Raw genomic sequence first — 21,711 nt, forward strand, 5'->3', positions numbered from 1 at the left:
GTTTCTAGCTAACTGGCACAGGGAGCCAGCCTATCCTAAACATGACTTGCACAGGAAGCAAGCCACACACACACTTAACTCGCACAGGGAGCAAGCCAAGCAAAACCTAACTTGCACAGGAAGCAAGTCTAAGCTAACCCTAACTTGCACAGGAAGCAAGTCAAACAAACATACAAGCACAGTAGCACACACTATACACAAGCAAGGGGCTCAAACAAGGGTTAGGTTTTAGTCGAGGGTCATATCAACCTCAACAAACAAACCTCTGGAACTGGGTAGATGTTGCTCTTAACCTTGCCATTGAGGGGCTAAGGTGAAGCAGATGAAAGGTGAGTGAAGATAAGACTTCACAGCTCTTATCCCTGGCCTGGGAGAGCTTAAGACAAGAATGTGTGGGTTCAGAAAGTGGGGAACCCTTCTACACATTTGAAACTGACTCAACTGTACAATTGTACAAGATCTTGGGTTTGTATCTGCAATGCATCAACACAGTGGTGTGAGCAAAGCAGAAGACACACTGAATAGCAGGGGATAGGTTGCATATCCCTTGGTTCTGCCAATTGCCTCTTCACTTAGGAGGTCTTTGACTCTATGCAAGGTCAAAAGTAAACAGTCACAAACATTGCCTCTTAAGGAGGACTTCAGACAGTTGCCTGGCCAAGTAACAGGCCAGGTCTTCCAGACTACATGAAGATTAGAAGTATACCTCAATGCAAATTGCTTATATAAGCAAAGCAAAGCAAAAGTTCACAAGGAACTGAGCAACTAAAAGCACCTGAAATGGTCAAGCAGATGTTAGTATGCAACTTCAAAACAAAACAAAAGAAACAGACACCAATGGTTAATCAGAAGCAAATGGATGTGCAAGGCACAAGGCTTAAGGCATGTGAGCCAAGCCACCTACAAAACAAACAAGTTATCCATGATATTCAAGCAAGCTCAATCAAAAAGAATGGTCTCATTGGTCATTTGTTGGTCAACCTGAAAACATGAGCTCAAATGTGAGTAACAGGACCACTAGGGCAAGCCTAGGGTCAAAGAGAATGAGAAAGTCAAAACAGCAAATGGCAAGTGTCCAAAATCATGTTCAAACAATCAAGAAACACAACCAATTGGGTTCACATTCATATCAATCATCATCATCATTTCATGAGCAAATTAGGTCAAAACATGGCATTTAGAAGCTCATAGAAGTCAACAGCAAGACTTAACTCAAAAGCAATCTTAAACATTTCCAAAAATCACCAAATAAATCATGATCAATCACAACCCACAGCATGGTAAGCATGTCAAATTTCATCTTATTTGGACAAGTGGAAGGCAGTCAATGAAAATCAGAAAGTCAAAGCAATTTTGAACATGCTCAAAGAAGTCAACCAAACATGCATCAACTTAGAAAAATCATAAACCAGAAATGGTGGATGATAAATGAATGGGACTAAAACCATGGCAAAGCTTAAGATGTCTAGTTATCTCATGTAAAATTTCATGTCCATCTAATAAAGTATGAGAATTTCACAAATGAAATGGGAACATGTGTCACAAAAGTCAACATATGACTAAACAGGGAGAAAATCTCAAACAATTAGGAAATGCCACAAATAATTCCAAGAAAATTCACATGTAAACTAGACATCCAATAGTACATTCATGCAAAAAATCAGATCAATTGGAGGTCAAGAAGCATGGTAATGAAAATCATGAAGTTGGACATCAATGGTGTGACACAAATTGTCACACTCTAATTCAAAAAATCATAACTCACAAACCATCAATGATAAATTCACAAACTCTACACCAAAATCACCATGAGTGTGTCTAGTTTAAGCACAAAAACTTTGGGAGCCATTGGATAAAGTATCACCATTTCACAAATGTTTTGGCAAAATGTACAAAATATGCATACATGTTACAAACCCTAATACCAATTAAAATCCACTCATCAAAAAATCTGGAAAAATCATGATAAAAACTAGAGATTGTGATGAACATGATGCAAAAATCCCATGAATTTGGATTTAAAATGGACGAGTTATGATTTTGTAAGATGATGTATCAAATTGAAATAAATATTGAAAACACACATGGACTAATGGGACCAGGGGCACGGGAGTGGCGTTTTTGTAATTATCCGTGCCACTTAATGATACGCGGTCGTTTTGGCCACGAAAATGAAATGTTCCTATTGGTTGGTTTCAAATGGAACAAAGGCGCGGTCCATACAAACCCAATTAATTCCAGAAATCCGCAGCAAATGAGCAGCTGGCTATGAAGGTTGCGGATAAATCCGCAGGTAATGTGCAGCAACCAAGAACAGCAGGAGGTTCATCACCACCTTCATACGATTTTCCAGAAAAAAAGAAAAGTTGCAGAAATGAAAAAACAAGCAATGCATCGTGTATATCCAACATCACTCATCAAACAACAACCATTATTTCATCAAACAACACAGTTAAACACAAATCGAAGGAATCCAAACATGAACACCAAACTTCAAAACCCTCGTTCTCTCTCATTTCTCGATAGTTTTTTCACGATTCAAAGAGCAGAATAATCAGCAAGGCAAGCTCTACACAAAGCATAGCATCATTTCAAGAAATGAGAGATTCGAATCCTTACTTGTTTTGAAGAAAAAAGTGAAACAGTGTTGTTTTGGTGGTTTAATGGTGAAACAGATGCTTTATGGTCCTCCAAATGATGGTTTGTGAAGGTTGTTTGGCTTGAAACAACTTGCAATAGCTTTAACCAAACTCTGCCATTGATGATATTTGGAAAAAACAGTCGTTAATGGCCTTCCAGCTGGAGAATGATGGTTGAAACAGGTCCACAATGGTTGTATGGATGTTGTATCAAGCAAGGCAAGGTTCAGTTCTTTGGCCAATGTTGACAGATTTTGAAAGTGGCAATAAAATGAGATTTTTAGAGAGTGAGTTTTTTCTGTTTTTTTGAGGCTGCAACTAGGGTTCACAATGACAGAAAATGATGTCCAAATCTCTGTTTAAGAGTACAAATCAAGCTTCATGAAAATGTGGGATAGAGTTGTTGAGAAATGTACTTTTTTTCCAAGTTTCAAGCAAGTTGGCATGGGTGTATGTACTTGCACGAATTTGACTTTGAACATGTCCAAAATACAATTTCAGATCAATTCCCAATGGCCAAAATGATGGAAAAGGTTTATTTTAAAAGTCAAAATTTCACTTCACTTGAAATTAATTCAAGTAAGTCAAAAAATGCCATTTTGATCCATAAGGTTTTGGTACATGACAGTTACATTTTTGGAAAGAGGGGATCAAATGTGACTTGTAGGAAAAACCCCACCCAAATTGGCCAAATGGTTTGAGAGATATGGCCTTTTGAAGTTCAAGATTTTGGGAAATGATTCGATCATAACTTGCCAACCATACATGGGAATTGAGAGTTCTTGGACTTTTTGGAAATGGGAGAACAAGATCTTCAACTTTCATGTTGGGCAAAAATTCATTTGAAGCTTGTATCATGATGTAAGTTTGAGGATCAAGACTTTCCATTTTTGGTAAGTTTCAGTTACAGGTCCAGTTTCCATTTTTGGAAATTTCTGATCTGGCTTCAAATTCTTCCATGATGGTGTTTTCCATGATATATGAGGCCTATTTGGACATGAATAAGCTCTCTCAAACCAAATCTATCCATCAAATCACTGATTAAATGGACAGTTGACCAACAGTTGACTTTTAGGGTTTCTGACTGATTGTGCATTGACTGATGACTTCTGAACATCCAATCCTTGACCTAAACACTTCAAATGGATCCCCAATTCATGTGAACAAATTGGACCAGCCCTAGGGCCTTGGCTCAATAGAAAACACACTTGCTTGCTTGATTGACTGATCTCCTGATCAGTTTGACCTAATTCTCTTGATTGGCTTGCACTTGAGGCAAAGGGACAATGCAATGCTATGCAGTGGACCATGATATGCTATGACCTAATATGAGAATGTATGTACAATGATGGGTGAAAATTTGAGGTGCTACAGCTGCCCCTATTCAATCAGTTGGGAACCCGAATGGATGAGAGCAACGGCTGTCAGACTTTCAGGGTAAACAGGGATTGAATACCAAAGAACCGTAGAAATTTGCACCGACTGGATATGATACAAAAAGAACCACGTCATTTACTGATGACGCCTACAATTGACAACTTCAGAAAGGCGAAACCATTTACTGATGGTTAGAAACTGGAAACTTGATATTTACCGACATCAACTTAGCAAAGACCATTACCGATGGCTGTTGGGAAACAAATCTGATGTAAAAGGAAGCAAGACCATTTACCATGGTGGCTTCAAAGAAACTTGACATTTACCGATATCAACTTCAACTTGACCATTTACCGATGGCTACTGCAACTTGGGGATCTGATATTTACCGATATCGAAGCATACGGGGCCATTTACCGATGGCGTCTCCACTTGAGGAGGAACAAATCTTTGTGGTGTAATCAGACAAGACGTTTACTGACGACTTCTGGGGATCTTGATTTTATCAACAAGGAAACAAAGCATGACCAGACATTTACCGATGACTGGGATGAGACTCGACGTTTACCGACATCGAAAGATGATGTTTACCGACATCAAACAAACGACCAGACATTTACCGATGACCGGGGAACACATTACTAAGGGAAAAACAAAATTTGCAACTGGAAAACCAGATAGGACATTTACCGATGACTCTACTGGGGATTTCTAGCTGGGGATTATAGACATTTATCGATGACTGCAGAAAAGACTCGATGTTTACTGACATCGAAAGATGATGTTTACCGACATCAAAAAATGACCAGACATTTACCGATGACTGGGGTGAGAACCCGATGTTTACAAACACCGAAACAATGGTGTTTACCGACACCAAAAATGATGACCAGACATTTACTGATGACTGGGGAGAATACCCGATGTTTACAGACACCGAAACAATGGTGTTTACCGACACCCAGAAATGATGACCAGACATTTACTGATGACTGGGGAGAATACCCGATGTTTACGGACACCGAAACAATGGTGTTTACCGACACCAAACAAAGAAACACAAGCGAGTGCTTGTATGACACTTACCGGTATCACAAGAACGACATCTTAGGTATGTCAAGACAAGGTTGACCACTTGTTGAGGGTCTCACTGGGGCTTCGTCCAGCTTGACATCCAATAAAACTCTCAGAGAAGGAATCTCCACTTCAACAGGTAGGACAGCTTCCATACCATACACAAGGGAGTAAGGGGTTGCCCCGGTCGACGTACGTACTGAGGTACGGTACCCATTCAAAGCGAAAGGCAGCATCTCATGCCAATCCTTGTACGTAACGACCATCTTCTGCACAATCTTCTTGATGTTCTTGTTTGCCGCTTCTACAGCACCATTCATCTTCGGTCTGTAAGGAGAAGAATTGTGATGTTCAATCTTGAAATCTTTACAAAGCTCTTTCATCATCTTGTTGTTGAGATTCGAACCATTGTCAGTGATGATTCTCTCAGGAACTCCATAACGACATATGATTTCTTTCTTGATGAACCGGGTAACCACTTGCTTGGTAACGTTAGCATAGGAAGCTGCTTCCACCCATTTGGTGAAATAGTCAATCGCAACCAAGATGAAGCGATGTCCATTCGAAGCAGTAGGCTCAATTTTCCCAATCATATCAATGCCCCACATGGCAAACGGCCAAGGCGAATTCATGACATTCAGAGGGCTTGGTGGTACATGCACCTTATCAGCATAAATTTGACACTTATGGCACTTCCGAGCATACTTGAAACAATCGGATTCCATAGTCATCCAGTAATAACCCGCTCTCAACAATTTCTTAGCCATTGCATGTCCGCCGGCATGAGTACCGAAGGAGCCTTCATGAACTTCCTGCATTAACATGTCCGCCTCGGGTCTGTCCACGCATCTGAGCAAGACCATGTCAAAGTTTCTCTTATATAGCACATCATCCTGATTCAAATAGAAGCTTCCAGCTAGCCTCCTCAGGGTTTTCTTGTCATTCTTCGACGCACCTTCAGGATACTCCTGAGTCTTGAGGAAGTTCTTGATGTCGTAATACCACGGCTTCTCATCAATCACAAAAGACTCAGCTGCAAACACATACGCAGGCCTCTCGAGTCGATTCACCGCAACATGTGGCACATGATTCCACCAATGAACCTTTATCATAGAGGATAAGGTAGCCAAAGCATCAGTCATTTGATTCTCATCCCGGGGGACATGATACAACTTCACCTTCTTGAAGAACGTCAGTATTCTTCTGGTGTAATCTCTATACGGAATCAAATGTCGCTGGTTCGTATTCCAATCTCCATTGACTTGATTGATCACTAGAGCGGAATCTCCAAATATATCAAGAGTTTTGATCCTCAGATCAATGGCTTCTTCTATCCCCATGATACAAGCCTCATACTCAGCTTCGTTGTTGGTGACGTCAAACGTCAATCTGGCAGAAAAAGGTATATGAGCACCTTTAGGATTGATCAATACTGCCCCAACACCGTTACCATTCATATTCACAGCCCCATTAAACATCAGTGTCCATTTGTCATCCGGATCCGGTCCTTCCTCGACAAGAGGCTCTTCGCAATCTTTCATCTTAAGATACATGATGTCTTCATCAGGGAATTCAAACATCATAGGCTGATAATCTTCAATCGGTTGCTCGGCGAGGTAGTCTGACAGAACACTACCTTTGATGGCCTTTTGTGACGTGTACTGAATATCATATTCTGTTAGAATCATCTGCCAACGAGCAACGCGTCCGGTGAGAGCTGGTTTCTCAAAGATGTACTTCACTGGATCCATCTTAGAAATCAACAGAGTAGTATGGTTCAACATATACTGCCTCAGTCGGCGAGCAGCCCAGGCCAAAGCACAACAAGTTTTCTCGAGCAGTGAATATCTTGTTTCACAGTCGGTAAACTTTTTGCTAAGGTAGTATATGGCATGCTCTTTTCGACCAGACTCGTCATGCTGTCCCAATACACACCCCATCGAGTTCTCAGTCACTGACAGGTACATTATCAGAGGTCTCCCTGGAACTGGAGGTATAAGGATTGGAGGTTTCTGTAAATACTCTTTAATCTTGTCAAAAGCTTTCTGACAGTCATCATTCCACTTGATCGCCTGATTCTTTCTAAGCAGTTTGAAAATTGGTTCACACGTGGCAGTTAGGTGAGATATGAACCTTGCAATGTAGTTCAACCTCCCTAAAAACCCACGGACTTGCTTCTCCGTTTTCGGTTCAGGCATCTCTTGAATAGCTTTGACTTTTGCTGGATCAACCTCAATCCCTTTCTCACTGACAATGAAGCCTAACAGCTTTCCTGATCTCACCCCAAACGTACACTTGTTCGGATTCAACCTCAGCTTGAACTTCCTCAACCGGTCAAACAGCTTCTGCAAATTAACCAGGTGCTCTTCTTCTGTGTGCGACTTCGCAATCATATCATCTACGTACACTTCAATTTCTTTGTGCATCATGTCATGAAAAAGAGTCGTCATTGCCCTCTGATAGGTAGCACCAGCATTCTTTAGCCCAAATGGCATCACCTTATAGCAGAACGTGCCCCAAGGTGTAATGAATGTCGTCTTTTCCATGTCCTCTGGCGCCATCTTGATCTGATTATATCCGGAGAAACCATCCATGAAAGAGAATACCGAGGATTGAGCCGTATTATCAACCAATACATCAATGTGAGGTAATGGGAAATCATCTTTCGGACTCGCTCTATTCAAATCCCGGTAATCGACACACATTCTGACTTTTCCATCCTTCTTCGGCACAGGAACGATGTTGGCCACCCATGGGGGATAACTTGTAACAGCCAAAAAACCTGCATCCCACTGCTTCTGAACCTCTTCCTTGATCTTAGCTGCCATATCAGGACTCGTTCTACGAAGCTTCTGCTTGACCGAAGGACATCCTTCTCTAAGAGGTAATCGATGCACCACAATGTCTGTATCCAACCCAGGCATATCTTGATATGACCAGGCGAATATCTCCACATATTCTTTCAGCATCTCAATCAGCCTCCTCTTGACAGAGTCCTCTAGAGCAGCCCCAATCTTGATTTCTCTTTTGGCGTCCTCAGTACCCAAATTAACAACCTCCAACTCCTCCTGATGAGGTTGGATGACCCTTTCCTCCTGCTTCAGCAATCTGACCAATTCTGCAGGGAGTTCACAGTCTTCCTCACTCTCCTCTTCAGCTTGGTAGATGGGATTGTCGAAATCATACTGAGCCATAACAGAACTGTTCATAGTGAATGCCATAAGATCGCTTCTGCATGTTTAATGCTTTGTTTTAGAAAAAAGAGTTCAATAAAGTCACAAAAAACAAAAACATTGCCATTTTTATTGTTTTTGAAAAAGGATGAAAACAAAAAATAGAAAGACCGGGATCACAAAGTTTGATTTCAAAAAATGTCCTTCATTAATGATAATCATTAAAACATGATGAGGCCCTACAATGAATCACTACGCCTTGGGCAGATCGTAGGATTTTCATGCAAAAATGAAAAAACAACAGAAAATTACTCTGTCAGAAGAGTAACTTGAACCACTTCTTCAGCCGTCCAGTTGTTGATAGATCCCCCTGGTGCACACGGGCGAACCCAGTTGTCCAGATCACAATCACTGTCACAGTCTTCACTACCGGTTGCAGAGACGTCGCCATGATTCATCAGCCCAGCGCTGGTAAAGGTACTCGGACCTGCTTGACCATTCTGCTCTGCTAGGAGAGGCTCATAACCAACACCAAATTTGTCTTCTTTAACAGGCAAGTCCACCATCTTGCCCTAGCCTTCAGCTTTGCCAGAATCAACAACCTCCTTAGCCTGCTTGTAAGAAGTAATTGAAGCACCTGGCTTCCTCTGCTCAGCATACGCCACCTTCTCGAGAGCCACAGTCTCAAACGCCTGACATAAGGTTTCGTGGATCTCACCATCCACCTCAACATATTTGAACGAGGATAGATGACTCACCAGAATCTCTTCTTCACCGCACACAGTCACAATCTGACCGTTCCAGACATACTTGAGTTTTTGATGGAGAGTCGACGAGACTGCCCCTGCTGCATGAATCCATGGACGCCCCAATAGACAACTATAGGCGGGCTGGATGTCCATAACATAGAAGATGATATTGAATACCTCAGGACCTATCTTCACAGGCAAGGTAACTTCCCCACATACAGAACGTTTGGATCCGTCGAAAGCACGAACGATCAGGTCACTGGGAGTAAGCACAAACCCTTCCACATCAATCTTCTTCAGAATCTGCTTAGGCAACACATTCAGCGACGACCCGGTGTCTACCAATACGTGAGACAACACTGCCCCCTTGCACTCCATGGTGATGTGCAAGGCTTTGTTATGGTTCCGCCCTTCAGGCGGTAAGTCCAGGTTGGTGAATCCTACACCATGCCTGGTGCTCACATTGGCCATCACACCCTCCAGTTAATTGACAGAAATCTCCTGAGGCACGTAAGCCAGATTCAACATCTTCAGCAAGGCATTACGGTGTGCCTCAGAGCACATCAACAGTGAAAGTATAGAAATCTTGGACGGAGTTTGATTCAACTGATCTACAATCTTGTAGTCACTCTTCTTGATTATCTTCATAAACTCCTCCACGTCCTTCTCAAATGAGCCCTCGGGCGCTTCCTTCTGGACAGGTTCTTCTCCTCAACCACAGCTTGCTTACCCTTTGCTTTGGCGAGAGCCTCAGCATTATTGTCCCTCAAAGGCTGCGGTGCGAACAGACGACCGCTTCTGGTAAAACCTCCTGGACCCCCTACATTATCCACAGCCGGACCAACAGTTGCAGGAACTCTATTCGGTAAACCAATTGTCACTGGAGTTTGATTCACTGGTCTCGTCTGACTTTCAGCCCTTCTGTAACTGCGGTGAGCATTATCATACTTCCACGGCACGGCTCTACTATTCTCAACAGCCCTTCTTCCAGACGCAACGATAGTAGTTGGAGCACTGATGGTTACAGGCACGGAAATGGTGACTGGGGTACCATTTGCTGCAGGTGCACTAACGACCCTTTGTCCACGTTCTTCAGACGGTTTAAAGTAAATGGTGATAGTTGACACTGTCCCACGATCTTTTACAGCCCTACTGAATTGCAAACAACCCTCATCCATCATACCCTGGATACCGACCCTTAACTGGTCGCAGCCATTCTCAGATTCTGCACAGCCCAAACAATCCTCATCACAGCCCGAGTAGACACCCCCATTCAGCAGACGACCCTTCACAACTAGCAAAGAAGTCTGAACATCATCAACATTAACAACCAGATCTTCAGCTTCTTTCCCCTCAATATTGTTCACTCTATGCCCACCATGCTGAGGCATAGGGTTGTTTACGACATTAGGCACTGGAGCGAAGTTGATTGCTTGGCATCGATCAAATCTTGGACCTTGTGCTGGAGAGCCCGACACTTCTCAGTATGATGCCCTGGTGCCCCAGAGTGAAAGTCACAACGGACGTTGGCGTCGTACCCAGGAGGCAATACTGTAGGCGGAGCCATTGTACGCAACTCAACCATCCCCAACCTGAGTAGTTCGGGCAGCAGTTCGGCGTACGACATGGGTAGCGAATCAAAACGTCGATCAGGCATCCTTTGTCTGGGCTGATACGGACGTTGCTGTTGTTGTTGTTGTTGCGGTTGTTGAACTCTTTGTTGTTGTTGTTGACGAGGTTGAGGTGCCGGAATGGTTACTGCAGCAGCTTGACGGTATTCAATTCTGTTCTGATCTCTGCGGTGTTGAACAGCATTAGTTTCACCTTCTCTCCGACGAGGTGCCCCAGCAAACGGCTTCTTAGAAGAAGAGGAACCAGCATCTTGGATCTTCCCAGTTTTAATCAAGCTCTCAGTCCTCTCTCCATAAATGACAACATCAGAAAAACTACCGAATGGGCAGCTCCCCATCCGGTCCATAAACACACCTTGAAGAGTACCGATAAACATATCTGTCAACTCCCTCTCCAGCATAGGGGGTTGAACTCTAGCAGCCAGTTCACGCCACCTCTGGGCGTACTCCTTGAAGCTCTCATTGGATTTCTGACAAAGACTCTGCAGCTGAGTCCGGCTAGGCGCCATGTCCATGTTGTGTTTGTATTGCCTCAAAAAGGCCTCACCCAGATCCCTCCAGCAGCGGATAGAATCTCTCTTCAATTCCATGTACCAGTCCAAAGAAGCCCCAGATAGACTATCTTGGAAAAAATACATCCACATCTTTTCATCATCGGTATACGCAGAGATTTTTCGATAATAAGCCTGCACATGGGTGCGAGGGCAAGAAGTACCGTTGTATTTATCGAAGGAAGGTGCTTTGAACTTGTGAGGGATTCTCAAACCTTCCACCAACCCCATATTGGTAACATCAAAACCGAGAGAATTCTGACATTCCATAGCTCTAATTTTCTCAGCAAGGGCATCAACTTTACGATCCCTCTCATCAACCCTTCCCAGAACGTCTTCGTCTCCACTAAGCAGAGAAAACATATCCTCTTGTCTGTCAACAATCGGAGCAGGATTACGGGCCGGGACACGGACTGCTCTGGCATTAGCGGTATCTGGAACAATAGGTTGACCGTTGATTCGAATACCCCCCAACTCATCACCTACAGCATAGTTGTTGATGGGTACAGCAGCAGCAACATTATTATCATTGACCGGGCCTCCCTCTGGTGGAGCATGGTTGACCGGTGGAATTGCAGCCTCTTGTCTCTGAACCATGGCTCGAAGTTCTTCTTGACCTTGTGCAACCCCTTGCATCATGTTCATGAACTGGGCCATGTTAGCCTTCATCTCAGCCAACTCTGCTTGAACTTGATCCATACCTCTCTGTTGATTCAGTCTTGTTGAGTAGCGGTGCGGACGTTGATCAGCTATCCTGCCTGAACAGGAACCAAGAGTGAGAAGTCACGACCAAGAACCTGTTATGCAAAATGATATGAGTATGGTGTTAATGATGCGTATGATGCACATGATATGTTCATTCCTCAGGCATTCAAAGAGCCTGAGTCATCCTCAAAAGATGGCAACCTGCAGCAAGGACAACATAGAAGCACAGAAACAACATACACAAGAGTGATGAGTACAAGGTGAAACCAACAACCTCATCTATATGAGTAACAGGATCATACAACAAAGTCGACAAAGAAAATCCAAACAAACGGAGTACAACAATGAATCCCATCCAACAAGCCTGGAGGTGATTCTCAACATACATATCAAAGATACAAGCTAAGACAAACGGTCTTCCGGAATGAGAGTCTTCAAGTACTGACACTGGTCTATCAACAGGTCACATTCTGAACATTCTGGCAAAAGAGTGATCTTCTCCTTCAGTTGTCGTCTAAGCTCTACCACTTCTCCTCTAAGGTGGTTCTCTGATGCCTGTCTTAAGTCTACTTCCTTCTTCAACTGGATGTCTTTATCTCTGAGTTGCTTCTCCAAGTCTCTGATCTTCTTCTGATAGCTGGCCTCAACTCTCTGCAGCCTCAAGCACTCCCGGTGTTCTGCATCTAACATGCTCTCCACCTCCTCGTAGGATCTCTTCTTGCTTCTCAGTCTGCTAGCATCTTCTTCTCGCACTCCTCTGAGTTGATGAGCCAAGTTCAACCTATCCGCTTTGGCCTTGTACAGCTCCATCTGGGTATCTTGCTCCTTCTCTCTCAAACGGCGATTCTCCATCAGGGCTTGCTTGTAGTGCTCCGCAGGCACACTCTCAGCAAGGATCAAAGGTGGTTGCTCGTGCAACGGCTCCATCCTATCGTAGGGTAACAACAAAGTTTCTACTCTCTCCTTGACCCAATCAGTGTAATCAGGCATTGCAACGGCAAACTTCTTCCCTAAGACAGATCCATCCTTCACACCAATAGACTTCCAAGCTCTCCCTATTTGCTCCAATCTAGCCGGGTCACTCCGCTTCTCAAAAAACACACTTTCAGCTACCTCAGCCTCAAGTGGTCTTCCCTTCATCACAAACCCCAACTGGCGAAGAGAAAGAATCGGGTTGTAATTGATGCAACCCCTAGTCCCTACGAGTGGCACATTACGGAATCCTCCACAGCTCATAATGACGTTACGCACATCCATCCGGTAAGATTGCCACCTGATATCATAGGAGGTAAGAGACATAACCCTCTGAGTCCACTTATGCGTGCTCTGAGCATCCACAAAAGGTCCACTGACTGGCAGAAGAGACAAGAACCATCTGAGCAAAAGCGGGAGACGACACCTGATAGCCCCACCCTTACCATGCCTACTGTGAATAGCATAGTAAGTGTCAGCTAATAGAGTAGGAACTGGATTTCCTCCAATGAAAATACTGACTGCAGCATAGTCAACAAAATTGGGCATACTCGGAAACAGGACGATCCCATAGATCATGACGGCCAACTGAGCATGAAAGGCTTCCCAACTTCCCTTCTCTGCTTCTTCTCTAGCTACCCTCAACAGAAACTTCAAAGGCAATCCTACAACACCCCCACTGGACTTCCAACTATCACAGACTTCCTTGATGCTCAAATGGAGAGCTCTGGCAACAACTCTGAAATCAACCTCCTTGGGCACATCCAAGAAAGGAACCTGATACCGGACCGGGACACTCAGCAGAATGGAGTACTCCTCAAGAGTAGGCGCCAACTGATAATCTTGAAAGGTGAAACAATGAAGCTCTGGGTCGTAGAACTGTAGAAGAGTCTGCAACGGCACCGGATCGACTACCATCTTCAACAGTGTCAGAATATCTCCATACTGGTCAACAAACCCCTTCTGGTTACCACTGGTCATAAGGTTGCTCAACTCAATCAGAGACATCAAAGGTTCACGGTGAAAGCTGTAGGAACAGGTCTTCCGCTTCAACTCTGGGACTGTTGCCATCTCTATCAGTGAACAAGCTCTGGAATGTACCTGAGAAATGATATGCATGCATGGATCAGTCTTTTTTTTCTTTCCTTTTCTTTTTTTTTCTTTTTTTTTATTGCGTATTTTTTTGAAAATAAACATGCTATGATGCAAATGATGCAGACTGGACTGGTTGGCTGTGTCTCTCAGAACACAGGATCAAAGCTTCGGCTTGAACTCGGAACCACAAATTCATCTGAAACCCAAAGTCATCTGAGACCTCAAACTTCTGGACCAATAGTCACCAACAGGATCACAAGTCACCAACAAGTCACCAACAAGTCACCAACTGTACCTGTAATAATGATCATTCCCTCCCCACTCACGGGTGTCGTCTAGGCCAGGGTAAGGTCGAGAGAAACGCAGCATAAATAACCTTTCGCAGAACATCATCATATACACACCCGAAGTGTGTAACGATAACATCCCACCAGGGTCTGAACTGCTCGTGATATCAATGTTCCGCTAAGTGGCGCAATACCACCCGCTTCCCATGAATCACTCTATTCCTAAGTATCCTAGATTTCACTCATGGCCTGGGTATTGGGCCTTTTACCTCATGTAACTCCCACCCCAACAGAGAGAAACAGACAACCAGCCAGGTGAACAGATGAATATGAATGCAAACATTAATGCAAACAATAAATGCAAACAGTAAATGCAAATATATACAAATGAATGCAATAAATACAACAGCAAACAGCAACCAAAACCCTAACCTAGAGAGAGCTAGGAGAGACTCGCTTAGGGAAGATGGACCAGCATAGGTCAACTTCTCTATTTCCCCAGTGGAGTCGCCAGCTGTCGCATCACGCGAAAAACCGGCGGGAAAAGAAGAAACAACAGAGCCGCCACCGTGCGTTATTTATCCCAAAAGAGGGAAAGGAAACGCTCGAAGTAAACCTAGGAAAGAACATGGTCTCGCGACCAAAGAGAATGGGTTCGGGAGTCGGTTATGCGAAGGGAAGGTATTAGCACCCCTACGCATCCGTAGTACTCTACGGGATCCACGCACAAAAGGAAGGATAAATGGTTGCTAAACACTGCTCAAACTCACACACACTGGCTGAAAAGAGACAAAAGAAAACTGACTGAAACTGACTCGGCAGGATACCGCATCCTGGGCCTACTTAGTCTATCAGGCATAGACATCAGAGTCGAAGTAGTTCGGACTGGGGAAACGACACATGCTCGCTAGGATATCGCATCCTATGCATACGTATCTCCTCGGACGAGAGAAGAATCAGAGCATTCGTAGCTCGGCTGACACGCACACAAACAAACACTGGCAAAGGCAAACGTGGAGCCTGAATGCCAATCACTGGACTTACATCAGCATCCGAACCAAAACACACACAAGAAGGCAAACGTGGAGCCCGAATGCCAATCACTGGACTTACATCAGCATCCGAACCAACAAACACACACTGGAACCCAAATGCCACTCGATGGACTTACATCAGCTTCCAAGCACACAACAAGACAAAACAAAGACACAGGCGAACGTGGAGCCTGAATGCCAATCACTGGACTTACATCAGCATCCAAACCTAAACACACACACACTGGAACCCAAATGCCACTCGATGGACTTACATCGGCTTCCAAGCACACAACAAGACAAAACAAAGACACAGGCGCCCGGAGAGATCAGCTCATCTCCTGCCTACGTACCTCATCTGGTATGAGGATCAGGGCGACGTAGTTCCCCTACAGAGGGATACAGGGCTAGCCTAACCAGATAACAGAGGGAGACACAACTAGGGAGACTACGACTCGAGCCTAGATGTTATCATGCAAATCAACCCTAAGTTAAGGTTTCTAGCTAACTGGCACAGGGAGCCAGCCTATCCTAAACATGACTTGCACAGGAAGCAAGCCACACACACACTTAACTCGCACAGGGAGCAAGCCAAGCAAAACCTAACTTGCACAGGAAGCAAGTCTAAGCTAACCCTAACTTGCACAGGAAGCAAGTCAAACAAACATACAAGCACAGGTAGCACACACTATACACAAGCAAGGGGCTCAAACAAGGGTTAGGTTTTAGTCGAAGGGTCATATCAACCTCAACAAACAAACCTCTGGAACTGGGTAGATGTTGCTCTTAACCTTGCCATTGAGGGGCTAAGGTGAAGCAGATGAAAGGTGAGTGAAGATAAGACTTCACAGCTCTTATCCCTGGCCTGGGAGAGCTTAAGACAAGAATGTGTGGGTTCAGAAAGTGGGGAACCCTTCTACACATTTGAAACTGACTCAACTGTACAATTGTACAAGATCTTGGGTTTGTATCTGCAATGCATCAACACAGTGGTGTGAGCAAAGCAGAAGACACACTGAATAGCAGGGGATAGGTTGCATATCCCTTGGTTCTGCCAATTGCCTCTTCACTTAGGAGGTCTTTGACTCTATGCAAGGTCAAAAGTAAACAGTCACAAACATTGCCTCTTAAGGAGGACTTCAGACAGTTGCCTGGCCAAGTAACAGGCCAGGTCTTCCAGACTACATGAAGATTAGAAGTATACCTCAATGCAAATTGCTTATATAAGCAAAGCAAAGCAAAAGTTCACAAGGAACTGAGCAACTAAAAGCACCTGAAATGGTCAAGCAGATGTTAGTATGCAACTTCAAAACAAAACAAAAAGAAACAGACACCAATGGTTAATCAGAAGCAAATGGATGTGCAAGGCACAAGGCTTAAGGCATGTGAGCCAAGCCACCTACAAAACAAACAAGTTAATCCATGATATTCAAGCAAGCTCAATCAAAAAGAATTGGTCTCATTGGTCATTTGTTGGTCAACCTGAAAACATGAGCTCAAATGTGAGTAACAGGACCACTAGGGCAAGCCTAGGGTCAAAAGAGAATGAGAAAGTCAAAACAGCAAATGGCAAGTGTCCAAAATCATGTTCAAACAATCAAGAAACACAACCAATTGGGTTCACATTCATATCAATCATCATCATCATTTCATGAGCAAATTAGGTCAAAACATGGCATTTAGAAGCTCATAGAAGTCAACAGCAAGACTTAACTCAAAAGCAATCTTAAACATTTCCAAAAATCACCAAATAAATCATGATCAATCACAACCCACAGCATGGTAAGCATGTCAAATTTCATCTTATTTGGACAAGTGGAAGGCAGTCAATGAAAATCAGAAAGTCAAAGCAATTTTGAACATGCTCAAAGAAGTCAACCAAACATGCATCAACTTAGAAAAATCATAAATCAGAAATGGTGTATGATAAATGAATGGGACTAAAACCATGGCAAAGCTTAAGATGTCTAGTTATCTCATGTAAAATTTCATGTCCATCTAATAAAGTATGAGAATTTCACAAATGAAATGGGAACATGTGTCACCAAAAGTCAACATATGACTAAACAGGGGAGAAAATCTCAAACAATTAGGAAATGCCACAAATAATTCCAAGAAAATTCACATGTAAACTAGACATCCAATAGTACATTCATGCAAAAAATCAGATCAATTGGAGGTCAAGAAGCATGGTAATGAAAATCATGAAGTTGGACATCAATGGTGTGACACAAATTGTCACACCCTAATTCAAAAAATCATAACTCACAAACCAGCAATGATAAATTCACAAACTCTACACCAAAATCACCATGAGTGTGTCTAGTTTAAGCACAAAAACTTTGGGAGCCATTGGATAAAGTATCACCATTTCACAAATGTTTTGGCAAAATGTACAAAATATGCATACATGTTACAAACCCTAATACCAATTAAAATCCACTCATCAAAAAAATCTGGAAAAATCATGATAAAAAACTAGAGATTGTGATGAACATGATGCAAAAAATCCCATGAAATTTGGATTTAAAATGGACGAGTTATGAATTTTGTAAGATGATGTATCAAATTGAAATAAATATTGAAAATACACATGGACTAATGGGACCAAGGGGCACGGGAGTGGCGTTTTTGTAATTATCCGTGCCACTTAATGATACGCGGTCGTTTTGGCCACGAAAATGAAATGTTCCTATTGGTTGGTTTCAAATGGAACAAAGGCGCGGTCCATACAAACCCTAATTCCAGAAATCCGCAGCAAAATGCGCAGCTGGCTATGAAGGTTGCGGATAAATCCGCAGGTAATGTGCAGCAACCAAGAACAGCAGGAGGTTCATCACCACCTTCATACGATTTTCCAGAAAAAAAAGAAAAGTTGCAGAAATGAAAAAACAAGCAATGCATCGTGTATATCCAACATCACTCATCAACAAACAACCATTATTTCATCAAACAACAACAAGTTAAACACAAATCGAAGGAATCCAAACATGAACACCAAACTTCAAAACCCTCGTTCTCTCTCATTTCTCGATAGTTTTTCACGATTCAAAGAGCAGAATAATCAGCAAGGCAAGCTCTACACAAAGCATAGCATCATTTCAAGAAATGAGAGATTCGAATCCTTACTTGTTTTTGAAGAAAAAAGTGAAACAGTGTTGTTTTGGTGGTTTAATGGTGAAACAGATGCTTTATGGTCCTCCAAATGATGGTTGGTGAAGGTTGTTTGGCTTGAAACAACTTGCAATAGCTTTAACCAAACTCTGCCATTGATGATATTTTGGAAAAAACAGTCGTGTAAATGGCCTTCCAGCTGGAGAATGATGGTTGAAACAGGTCCACAATGTTGTATGGATGTTGTATCAAGCAAGGCAAGGTTCAGTTCTTTGGCCAATGTTGACAGATTTTGAAAGTGGCAATAAAATGAGATTTTTAGAGAGTGAGTTTTTTCTGTGTTTTGAGGCTGCAACTAGGGTTCACAATGACAGAAAATGATGTCCAAAATCTCTGTTTAAGAGTACAAATCAAGCTTCATGAAAATGTGGGATAGAGTTGTTGAGAAATGTACTTTTTTTTCCAAGTTTCAAGCAAGTTGGCATGGGTGTATGTACTTGCACGAATTTGACTTTGAACATGTCCAAAATACAATTTCAGATCAATTCCCAATGGCCAAAATGATGGAAAAGGTTTATTTTAAAAAGTCAAAATTTCACTTCACTTGAAATTAATTCAAGTAAGTCAAAAAATGCCATTTTGATCCATAAGGTTTTGGTACATGACAGTTACATTTTTGGAAAGAGGGGATCAAATGTGACTTGTAGGAAAAAACCCCACCCAAATTGGCCAAATGGTTTGAGAGATATGGCCTTTTGAAGTTCAAGATTTTGTGAAAATGATTCGATCATAACTTGCCAACCATACATGGGAATTGAGAGTTCTTGGACTTTTTGGAAATGGGAGAACAAGATCTTCAACTTTCATGTTGGGCAAAAACTCATTTGAAGCTTGTATCATGATGTAAGTTTGAGGATCAAGACTTTCCATTTTTGGTAAGTTTCAGTTACAGGTCCAGTTTCCATTTTTGGAAATTTCTGATCTGGCTTCAAATTCTTCCATGATGGTGTTTTCCATGATATATGAGGCCTATTTGGACATGAATAAGCTCTCTCAAACCAAATCTATCCATCAAATCACTGATTAAATGGACAGTTGACCAACAGTTGACTTTTAGGGTTTCTGACTGATTGTGCATTGACTGATGACTTCTGAACATCCAATCCTTGACCTAAACACTTCAAATGGATCCCCAATTCATGTGAACAAATTGGACCAGCCCTAGGGCCTTGGCTCAATAGAAAACACACTTGCTTGCTTGATTGACTGATCTCCTGATCAGTTTGACCTAATTCTCTTGATTGGCTTGCACTTGAGGCAAAGGGACAATGCAATGCTATGCAGTGGACCATGATATGCTATGACCTAATATGAGAATGTATGTACAATGATGGGTGCAAATTTGAGGTGCTACACTACGTACCTCAACTGGTATGAGGATCAGGGCGACGTAGTTCCCCTATGGAGGGATAAAGGACTAGCCTAACCAGATAACAGAGGGAGACACAACTACGGAGACTACGACTCGAGCCTAGATGTTATCATGCAAATCATCCCTAAGTTAAGGTTTCTAGCTAACTGGCACAGGGAGCCAGCCTATCCTAATCATGACTTGCACAGGAAGCAAGCCACACCTACACTTAACTTGCACAGGAAGCAAGCCAAGCAAAACCTAACTTGCACAGGAAGAAAGTCTAAACTAAACCTAACTTGCACAGGAAGCAAGTCAAACAAACACACCAGCACAATTAGCACACACTATACACAAACAATGGGCTCAAACAAGGTTAGGTTTTAGTCGAGGGGTCATATCAACCTCAACAAACAAACCACTGGAACTGGGTAGTGTTAGCTCTTAACCTTGCCATTGAGGGGCTAAGGTGAAGCAGATGAAAGGTGAGTGAAGATAAGACTTCACAGCTCTTATCCCTGGCCTGGGAGAGCTTAAGACAAGAATGTGTGGGTTCAGAAGGTGGGAACCCTTCTACACATTTGAAACTGACTCAACTGTACAATTATACAAGATCTTGGGTTTGTATCTGCAATGCGTCAACACAGTGGTGTGAGCAAAGTAGATGACACACAGAATAGCAGGGGATGGATTGCACATCCCTTGTGTCTGCCAATGCCTCTTCACTTAGGAGGTCTTTGAATATGTACAGGACAAATGTAAACAGTCACAAACATCGCCTCTTAAGGAGGACTTCAGACAGTTGCCTGGCCAAGTAACAGGCCAGGTCTTCCAGACTACATGAAGATAAGAAGTTATACCTCAATGAAAATTGCTTATTAAGCAAAGCAAAGCAAAAGTTCACAAGGAACTAAGCAACTAAAAGTACCTGAAATCAGTCAAGCACAGTTAGTATACAAGTCAAAGTTTAAATAAACAGCATAAGAATCAACCAGATAACACAGTCAATCAGATGTGCACAGCACAAGCTCAAAGCAAGTGAGCTAAGCAACCTACAAAACATACAAGTTAGTTCATGATAAACAATCAAACTTAATCAACTTGTATTGATCTCTTTGAAGCATTTGTTACTTAACCTGAAAAAATGAACTCAAATGTGAGTAGCAGGACCACTAGGGCAAGCCTAGGGTCAAAAGAGAATGAGAAAGGCAAAACAGCAAGTGGCAAGTATCCAAAATCAAGTTCAAACAATCAAGAAACAAACCCAAGTGGTTTCACATTCACATCAATCACCATCATCATTTCATGAGCAAAAGAAGTCAAAGCATGGCATTTAGAAGCTCATAGAAGTCAACAGCAAGACTTGAATCAAAAGCAATCTTAAACATTTCCAAAAATCATCAAATAAATCATGATCAATCACAACCCACAGCATGGTAAGCATGTCAAATTTCATCTCATTTGGACAAGTATAAGGTGGTCAATGAAAATCAGAAAGGCAAGGCAATTTTGAGCATGCTCAAAGAAGTCAACCAAACATGCATCAACTTGAAAAATCATAAATCAGGGATGGCATATGATAAATGAATGGGACTAAAACCATGGCAAAGTTTAAGATGTCTAGTAATCACATATCAAATTTCATGTCTATCCAATAAAGTATGAGAATTTCACAAATGAAATAGGAACATGTGTCACAAAAAGTCAACATAAGACCAAACAGGGGAGAAAAATCTCAAACAATTAGGAAATGCCACAAATAATTCCAAGAAAAATCACATGTAAACTAGACATACTCAAGTACATTCATGCAAAAATTCAATCCAATTTGAGGTCAAGAGGCATGGTATTGAAAATCATCAAGTTGCACATCAATGGTGTGACACAAATTGTCACACC

Source organism: Lathyrus oleraceus, chromosome 2, assembly GCF_024323335.1.
Source record: "Lathyrus oleraceus cultivar Zhongwan6 chromosome 2, CAAS_Psat_ZW6_1.0, whole genome shotgun sequence".
NCBI lineage: Eukaryota > Viridiplantae > Streptophyta > Magnoliopsida > Fabales > Fabaceae > Lathyrus > Lathyrus oleraceus.